Source organism: Saccostrea cucullata, unplaced genomic scaffold (genome assembly GCF_032062105.1).
Source record: "Saccostrea cucullata isolate Sc308-1 unplaced genomic scaffold, CSIRO_AGI_Scuc_v1 ctg18897, whole genome shotgun sequence".
Classification (NCBI taxonomy): Eukaryota; Metazoa; Mollusca; class Bivalvia; order Ostreida; family Ostreidae; genus Saccostrea; species Saccostrea cuccullata.
In genome coordinates, this window is record NW_026939650.1 from 1 (window position 1) to 9,449 (window position 9,449).

Sequence of the window (9,449 nt, forward strand, 5' to 3'; positions counted from 1 at the left end):
ACGAACATGAGCTCTAGTTAAGTTAAGTCTACTGAATTTTATTTAAACTGATGACGCATTTTATTATCAATATCTCTGTTGAGGTTCATGATGAGTTACAAGGTAAGATCAGTTAGCTTTGCAAGAATATAAATGCTTTGTACATGCTTTGATATCGAAAAAAAAAATCGTCTTTACTTTGAACTTCCTAAAGAAAAATAAAAGCGAATCAACCTCCTTAACAACAAAGAGTTTGAAAATAAAAAGAAAAGAAGAAAATATGCTTTATGAAAAAAAACAGGTTAAAATAATAAATTTGAAAGAAAAAAATATGTCTTGAACAATTAACAAAAAAAAAATTAAAAAAAATGGTTGATGAAGCCGCCCATGTTTTGATTTGCGATCTGATACTATAAACAGGTTCATTTTTGCCCCGTATTAGTTTCATCCTTTGGCAATTGCTAATTATAGTTTTCCCTGTTTTAGATATAAACCCAGTCAAATCACGCTACATTTCAAAATTTTCATCACTGCTACATAGTCATTACTGCTACAAAAATCCCTACATTACCGCTACATAAAAAGTAAACGTTACCGCTACATTGCCTCTTTCGTAAGCCAGCCACTTATTCGTGTACAGTACATTCTATACATGCATTAGACCCGTTTCCACTGCTCACAACGGGTAGGTGAAAGTAGGACATTGAACAGGATATTGTTTATTTTTTATTAAAATCAATTTTATTTCATAAAACAAAAAAAGTAAAAATCAAGCACTGTTCATACATAAAATTCTAATTTTTGTCGAATATTTTTTTTACACCATCGGTAAATCCTTGAAAGCCATTTGCTTTGCATATTGTTGCCTTGTCATTTCCCTACTGCCATATTTAGCCTTTATTCCCTAATTTTTGTTCTCCTTTCGTCCTGTGAGAATCCTGTTTCTTGCAGCACGCATCTTCAGGTAACTTTATTCATTAGAATTCATATGCCGAACCCATACCTGGCTAAATTGAAATGCAGCGGTAATGAGTTGTTTTTGCCGTAAAAATGTAGCGGTAATGATCGGTCGAAAATCTGGAAAAATGTAGCGGTAATGAGTTGAAATTTTTGGCAATGTAATGGTAATGATGACCTCGCTTTTTTCACTCAACCAGTTTTAAATTCGACTGGTACCTTTAAATGATTTTAATCCTTTTTAAATTTTTAACGCAAAAAGATAATTTTTTTAGTGCAAAAAGGTCAAATAATTGACCATGCGCAGTAATTTGAAACTATTTTGTTGTCACAAATTTAAATGTGACTTTAAGATGGAGAAAGACTGTTTGATTTCATATTTTATTTGGAAGAAAAATATAAAATTGGAAGCTTTTCAAATTGATTTATAGTTGTCTTTACCTTTAAATTATTCTATTGCTTTTTTTTAATTTATTAGCACAAAAAGATCATCGAGTGTAGAGAGGTCAAAGAATTGATTATGCGCAGTAATTTGAAACAAATTTTATTGTCAGCTGTCAAAATTTAAATGTGACTTTCAGATGAACAAAGGCTGTTTTATTCAATATTTCATTTGGAAAAAAACATATTAAAGTGAAAACTTGCAAAATTAATTTATATGTTAGACGTTATTATTATAGTGCAAAAAGGTCATATAATAAAATTGCTCAGTAGTGCGAAAAAAGCGCTATGATCTCATTTCTGTTTTATTTTTTGAGTGTACATTCTAAAAAAAACATACTCAACAAAAAATTTCAATACGCTTTTGCACCAATCTCCCATGCAGAGTTGTCGTTCGTTCCTCTCTCAAGTGAATGTATGAGCCGATGGTAGAGAGTGCTTTTGCACAGGATCCAACCTCCTTAAGAAATAATTTTTGCAAATGACAAATGGTAAAGTAAAAAGAGTTCCATTTTATTGAAAAACCATCTGTCTAAGATGTCAACAATGTCGCAATTTATTATATCATGGAAAGTGGTTTGATAAAGTGTGGAAAAGTGAAACGTTTTGTTGATATTATTTTGGTTAGAATTATCTGCCTTAAATTGTTTTAACAGTTCTGTATAGGTTAAAGATATGCACATCTGATTAACACCACATGTCAATTAAATATGTTGTTATTAAGAACAATTTCTCTCTTACTAAATCTTTCATCAAATAAATTCAATCTTTTTTCCATTTTTTATGCAGAGTGGTTAATTATCCCCTATACCCGTAAAAATCAATTTGTTTTGCTTCTCCTAGCTTCTCAATTGTTTTTCAAGATCCTCAAAGACCTTAAAGTATGAAGAAAAAATGAAAAAAATAAGTTGTTTTTACACTTTCATGCAACCGTCTAATTGCTACTTGCCACATTCTCTGAAATATGTGTTGGAATCCTGAGTCAAACATCGTACCATAATCATTTCGTTGCATACTTCTTTTAAAACTATTTGTATGCGAATATAGTTAACTTAGGTGAAGTCTGTAATAAAGGTAAATTTTGAATGACAGAGAACACTGCTCCGGCATTTTTTTTACACTTTATTTTCTTAATACTTAAGAGAAGAATGAAGAATGAGGTCTGGTAGAAAAATCACTCGCTGTGTATCTTTGTAAAAACATAGTATAAAAGATTATTTGAGATGTGTTTTTCTCAAAAAGAGTAACCTGTGTTCGTATATAACTTTTTGGCTCTAATAGAGCACTTTAAAATTATACTGTAAAGATGCACTTATAAAACATTTTTGAAGATGTTTTCCAATTATATTACAAATATAATATTTTTATTCCATATGCCCTGAAAAACTGCCGAATCACGCAGGATACAGTTATGTTAAGCAAACGTAAATAGTTCCGCGAAAGTTAAAAAGTCAAAACAAGGTCTGCGATTTGTTTATTTTAATTCAGAGGAATTAGATAATTTAATTGAGGAGAAAAATTCTTTAAATACAACAAAGGCTATCAACACAAGTGTCAGCATACTGAAATCATTCTGCCATGAAACAGGACGGGATATTTCGGAATTATACTCAACGACGGTACATATATGTGTACATAGTGTTCAATAAATATATTCGATGATCGATTTGGGTTCAATGCTTAAAAATGTTATATACCATATATTACATGGCTTAATTCTCTGGCAGCAATACCAGAATATTTGCCCCTCGGCGACAGGAAAGCCTTTGAGTGTTATGTCGCCCTCTAAAGAAAATAAACAATTAATTTATCTACATATGTACAATGAACAAAACACGGCTGAAATTTTAACCATAGTTTCATACCACGTCGCTTCATCATCAATTGTCTAACATAGTGGCCCGTCTGGTCCACCCTACCCTAGATAGCCTCACCACGTAAACAAATCCTGCCGTCCGAAAAACGGTGGTCACCTACAATTTTCATGGAGTTTTCTAATAAAATATTCAAAACACACATCTTTTCAAAGTACTAGATTTTACAAACAAATTACATAAGACAGCACATATTTGCCGTTTAACGAGTAAATGAATAAGAGCGTAAGTATATACATTATTGCTATATTGCTAACAGTTTTACATAGAATATTGCTCTTTAAAGGTAACAAAATAATAAAATATTGCAAAGTGTAAAAACTACGGAGCTGTGGCATTTTACACAAGATAAACATACGCCCCAGGTCTTCCCCTCAACACCGCTTCAAACATCCCTGAATCCCAAGATCACTCAGCAGGGGAAATAGAATACACCCAAGTTAACAAAGCATGGATTATTTAAAAGACACACCAAAGATCACTAAGCATGGGTAAAGTATGCTTGGATGAGGGACCAGTATAAACTAATCAAACAGGGTCGACGAGTATACATTAATAAAAACGATAACTCCTAATACCCAAAACAAGTATTAGCTTTCCTAAAAAGCTCGTCTGACGTGGTTTGCTTAATTTCACAAAGCGGAAAGAAATCAATATCTATATTTTACATATTTTTTTTTGTTCGGTAATGTATCTTAAAAAGACCATGTGAAATCAACATTGCAATGGCAGCTCAATTTCTTTTAAATCATGGTTAAGATGAATTTACTGAACACAATTTATTTGCAATAACATCTTTCTTTTCTCATTGATACTACGTTTGATTTTATAACATTTTTTTCTGTGGAAAAGGGGTATAGCATGTAAAAAAAAAAAACAAATGAAATGCTATTTCCAACAATGAAGTTCAGACTACATAATGTCAACAGAAATTATTTTTTAATCTATGTTTATATTTTTCAATTACTCAAGTTCAGTTTGATTTTAAATCATTTATGACATGCCATGATATAACAACTGGTCTATACCATTATCATTAAAATTTATGGATCCATACAATAGTCATGCCAAGAAAACTTGCACTTTCTATCCGATGAGCGAACTCGATAAAAGCCGAATTAACGTTAATCGGTGATTCTTCCCCAGGGAGATGTGCGCGCGAGGCAATTAATGTCAGCAGTTTTGAGGGAGGGATCTAAGTTTTACTGGGTTTTAAAAAGCACATAGCAACGAGGGGGGGGTCCCAACATTACCTTTACTATAGAAAATGTCCATTGAAATGTTGGTTGCCCACCCCACCCCCCCCCCCACCCCCCACCCCACCCCACCCCCCGTCCCCACTTCTTACCACAGTGAAGAGTAAAGTGATATCAGGTAAATTTAGAAGTGAAAGGAAGTTGGCCTTGCAAAAAGTTGGCCACTAACATCCCCCTCGCTTCTACAACGCCTCTCTCTCTCTCTCTCCCCCTTTTTTTCTGCTTGTCAGATTTTACAAGTAAGAAAAAAAAAAGAATTTTCCCTGGCTGCCCCACTTTAAAAAACGATGCTTCGTGCCTGTTAAAACATGATAGGTAGAATACTTATTATTTAGAACCCTTGCATACACACCCTTTTTTGGGGGAGTGGGGGTAGGACATCTAAATCATATGCTGTTAAAAGAGTTAAATAAAGGAAAAATAAAATGTTAAATTAATTATAATAAACTAATTCTTCATTAAAAATAAGCTGTCTTTCAAATTTTTACGTATATCTATAGCAAAACATTGGCTATGTAAAAATTTTCATTTTAAAGTAAAAATATCAATGATTGAAAAAAAGGTGGAATGTGTCAAGTTTATTTTTCTTTAACTAAGAAAGCAGAAAACCTAGCTAGGATCCACCCCCTGAAATATGTTGCCAAAAATTGTCTTGCCAGCGTTTGGGGAATATGGGTGATTTTTATCAATTACATTTTTATTGATTCCATTGCTTTGGAAAATTTGACGTGATTTTTTGGCATGAAAACTCGAAAGCAATAATTTTAATATAAGATTCCAAGAAAAAAAACTTTACCATTTATTTGTTCGGGAAATAAATATAACCTGCTTATTTTATAATTATAGATGTAACAGAAGTAAAACTGTGGTGAGGTAAAGCTACTAACATTTATGATTTTGCATATGTACAGTATATAACACACTAACTTACACAGCAAGAACATTAAATTTAAGCTATTGCATTGTTCAAGTAATGTTTTGTATGTTAAATGACCTTACTGATTTCTTTTTCCAACAAACAAAATAAAGTTTGTAAATGATACCAATGGGAAGATCTTTGTTTGATCACTAAATGGCCGGCGCGTATAAACAGAGATAACAATCTAAGCAAAGCTTTACACATGATGACCATTCCCCTGCTGTTAATTGATGGATGTAATTCTGAAGTCAACAAGAAGACGCAAACTAATTTACGTGTAATCGTCCAAAATATAATCTAATGGATTGAGTTTTTTTTACTATAGTTGGTGCAGGACAGGGCAATTAAGAGAATATATATTTGACCACGTGCCCAGTTGAGTAAATAATTAAAAATTAAAAGCGCATTGCTTCCTTGGCCGAACGACATGTGTCTTCGGAGATTATATATCTATGCATGTGTCGAAATTTCCACCATCGAACTATCTAAAGAGATTAATGGAACGACTGCATAAATAAGCCCTGGTTAAATCTAGTACTGTCTGACGCCAAGACGTCAGACAATAAAGACAATAGGCTAATATCAAACATTGACACAATGTCACTTGTGACACTTACTAATATTGCTAAAAAGATAAAAATAATTGTGTTATACTTGCACTTTATGACTTAAAATACAGCATCGCCTTTTTTTTTATATTGATAATGTAATTGCCTTCATACTGAATTTGTTTTAAACCTTGACTAATTTTATATTTGTCTAGTTGAAGATAATAGGTGTTATTATTCTGTTTCTGCTGGATGTGTTGTTTAAAATTATTGAAGTACAGGCTCAAATGAAAGGAGATCCAGGCGGTTGAGGGCGTGGGGTTTGGTGCTGTCGTTGGAATTCAGTAGAATGCTTGGAATGGTGCAGTTACTAGCGATGGTACATTATATATATGCATATATATACATTTATGAGCTCTTAAATACTGAAACTGATGAACAATTCGGTTCATATGACTGAAAATGAAGCACATTTGCAGCTCTGTTCTGCAGCATGTTAAATAAAAAAAGAGGGTGTGTGTGTGTGTAGCGCATTAATTACAAATGCCGAATGAGATTATATATTTTACAATTTCAAAATGCAGCAAAAGGTGGGGCCCAAAAATCTCCCACACCCTATACAAAAGAAAACAAGTACATACATGTATATCATCTACAACAACAATAGGAACCTTATACAAAAGAAACTAGTACATGTATTCTCTACAATAACAATAGGTATGGAGGATTTAGGTGTTTCGGTTGGATAAAACTTGTAAACCACATTTTTGGATCCAAAAGATATTTTGATAAGGATAAGGCTAATAGCCGTAACTAGAAGGCCCTAAAGTATATAAAACCCGGAAAATCCCTTCTGGAGCCATGGATTCACACAAAATAGTGATTAATAAAAATACGCAATTTTGTACGCATTTAGATCATATAAATTCCTTTATATACATAAATACACATATATTGGGTGACTAAGTTTAAAGTTTACTCAGCATGGAATCATGTTATAGAATCGTACTTTATTCAAATAGAAAATTATATTTCAACTTGAAATACAAGTTTCAACACGCACTATGAATCATTTAATAAGAATATGTCAGTGCGCCTTTGATTGAGGTTAATATGTACTTACTTGTTAATAAATACCTTCCATTTTGAATTCAAATAAATGCATCTTACCTAGTTGCCGCCACCTATCGTGCATTCGGGGTGTTACATGTAACCATACGAACCCCCTTTTTTACAACTGAGCCTTCAAAAGTTCGTGTAAAATGTAGCAATATATATATTTAAACCGAAAGACTGACTCACATCAAAGGTTTCAATCTAACAACTTTCACTTCACAGCAAACTTGTTCCTCTTCAATGAAAATGTCAAATACTAATTATTTAGCACTCTCTTTTTGACAATGAAATAAACAATTCTCTGTAGCTCATTTACTCTTCGAAGTAATGAAAAAATTACTTTATTTTACAAGTTCTATATTGCGCGAGGAAAAATCCTTAAACGCATCAAAGAAGTTGAATGGGGTATTACTAAAACTTTTAAAACGCCTTACACTTTTGTTGATTAACAGATTAATGTACATTGTAAATTGTGTAAGCACAAAATACGAGGGTTGTCCCAAAAAGTCGTAGACAGGTAAAACAGTTTAGTTTCTCTTCGCTTTATTAAATTTCTTTCCTTGTCATATCAACAAATAACATTTTATGATCATGCATTTCAAGTTTCATGATGATATCACATCTAATAAGAAAATTATGTAAAAATAAAGAAAGCATGTATGTGTACACCGGCGCACGGAAGCAAGCGTAAATTACGCTCTTATAACGTCATGATCTCTTTGTCTGCTTCACTCGCGTCTATTAACATTTAATATTTGTTTTAAAGTGATAGACCACTCTTGACTAATGGATTGAATAAGCTCACTGCTGTCTGTTTGTTTTTTATTTTTTTTTTAAAGCAGATTCAAATTTCATGTCGAAATTTAGTCGAAAGATCGCCTTACATTGTAGGCATCGGAGAATACAAATTGTTTGACGTTGTTCACGGTCCAGCTTGTTCTAAATCGTCTTCATTTAACTAACACTACTCTGATTCTTACATACCGTATCTATTTTCCGTGTGGGGGAAAATATCTCATCGAATATCGTGCCATTTAAAAATAATTTCTCTATTAAAATCTGGCATGTAATGTCACTTATGTACTCTTTTTTTCCCGTCTCTGCTGTTTATAAATCATATACAACACACTTTATTATATCGCCGTGCGCCGGTTACCCGTTGAACGACGTCATTTTCATCAAACTCAATTCCAACGATACTATGAAAATCATGACACCAATCATCTATTTCTAATGCCATTTTTATGAAATTTTGACATTTTATTAAGATTCTGATTCTGGTTTCAGAGATTTAAATTTGAGGTCAAAGTATTGCATAGTACTAAAGAAATAAAAGCAAATGTAATAGTTATATGCGAAAATTATTCCGTATTTTGCTCGTGCGCCGACAGGCCTTATCGACCTTCATATAAATCGTCCTAATATTATTAATACGAAAGATATATTTTTTAAATTTCCCAATTTCAAAGAACTTTGAATATATTATGTCTATGCAAAATTTGGTTAGTATCGGTTGCATGTTTAAAAAATTATAAACATTGTCTACGACTTTTTGGGACAACCCTCGTACATAGGATAAACTTTAACGCAGCAGGTTTTTTTATGATAACTTTTCGTGCTTTAGTTTATTTACATTTCCCAATATCATAAAGTGTATAAAAACATGACAATCAATTAGCTCTATATACTTGATAATCAGTTTTATTATATACCTACTGTGTATCACTTAATTTTACTGTTGATTTTACGCTTTGCATCTCGTTTGATCTGATGATCCGCGCCTGTCAAATCCCTTCGGAACAAGTTACTGTTATAATAATATATAATACTTACTAACAGATACTTACTAGCTTCCATGCAACCTCATTATTTACATGATTATGATAATGTATGTCATCACAACTTTACTTTAATTTATTTTACATATTCATTGTTCACTTGATTTATAGACATATCAATAAAAATTGATATATAGTAGCAAACAAGGTATGAATTTAAACTGATTGATGTTAAAATAAAGTTTTTCACGTAAAGTAACTTATTTTCAGGAAACTTGATAATATATAGATACATGTTTACGTAGTACCATTTTTAATTTCATTTTTCTATTTTAGGTGTTTTCCACTATTAGAAACCAAACAGAAAGAACGTATATTGACCATTACTGAATAAACAGTAAATATATTTGAGAGTTGTTAATGAGGCAAGAATGAGTAATGTTTCTTAGATTTTAACAATTTATTTAAGAACAAGACATAACTGAATATTGCAAAACGAATATATTATGTATGTATGTCTCACATTTCTCATGTGACCTAAAATAACAATTGGGGCCCTCTCTCCGCCGACTGACAGGAAA

At 32.1% G+C, this 9,449-nt stretch overlaps 1 long non-coding RNA gene across 1 annotated transcript; it reads left to right on the forward strand.

Moving 5' to 3' along the window:
- Positions 1-86: 86 nt before the first annotated feature.
- LOC134253505 (uncharacterized) lies at positions 87-9,268 on the forward strand. Its single transcript, XR_009989139.1, has 3 exons — positions 87-102; positions 6,190-6,353; positions 9,205-9,268. It is a non-coding gene; the product is annotated as an uncharacterized LOC134253505 (long non-coding RNA).
- The last annotated feature ends 181 nt before the right edge of the window (positions 9,269-9,449 follow it).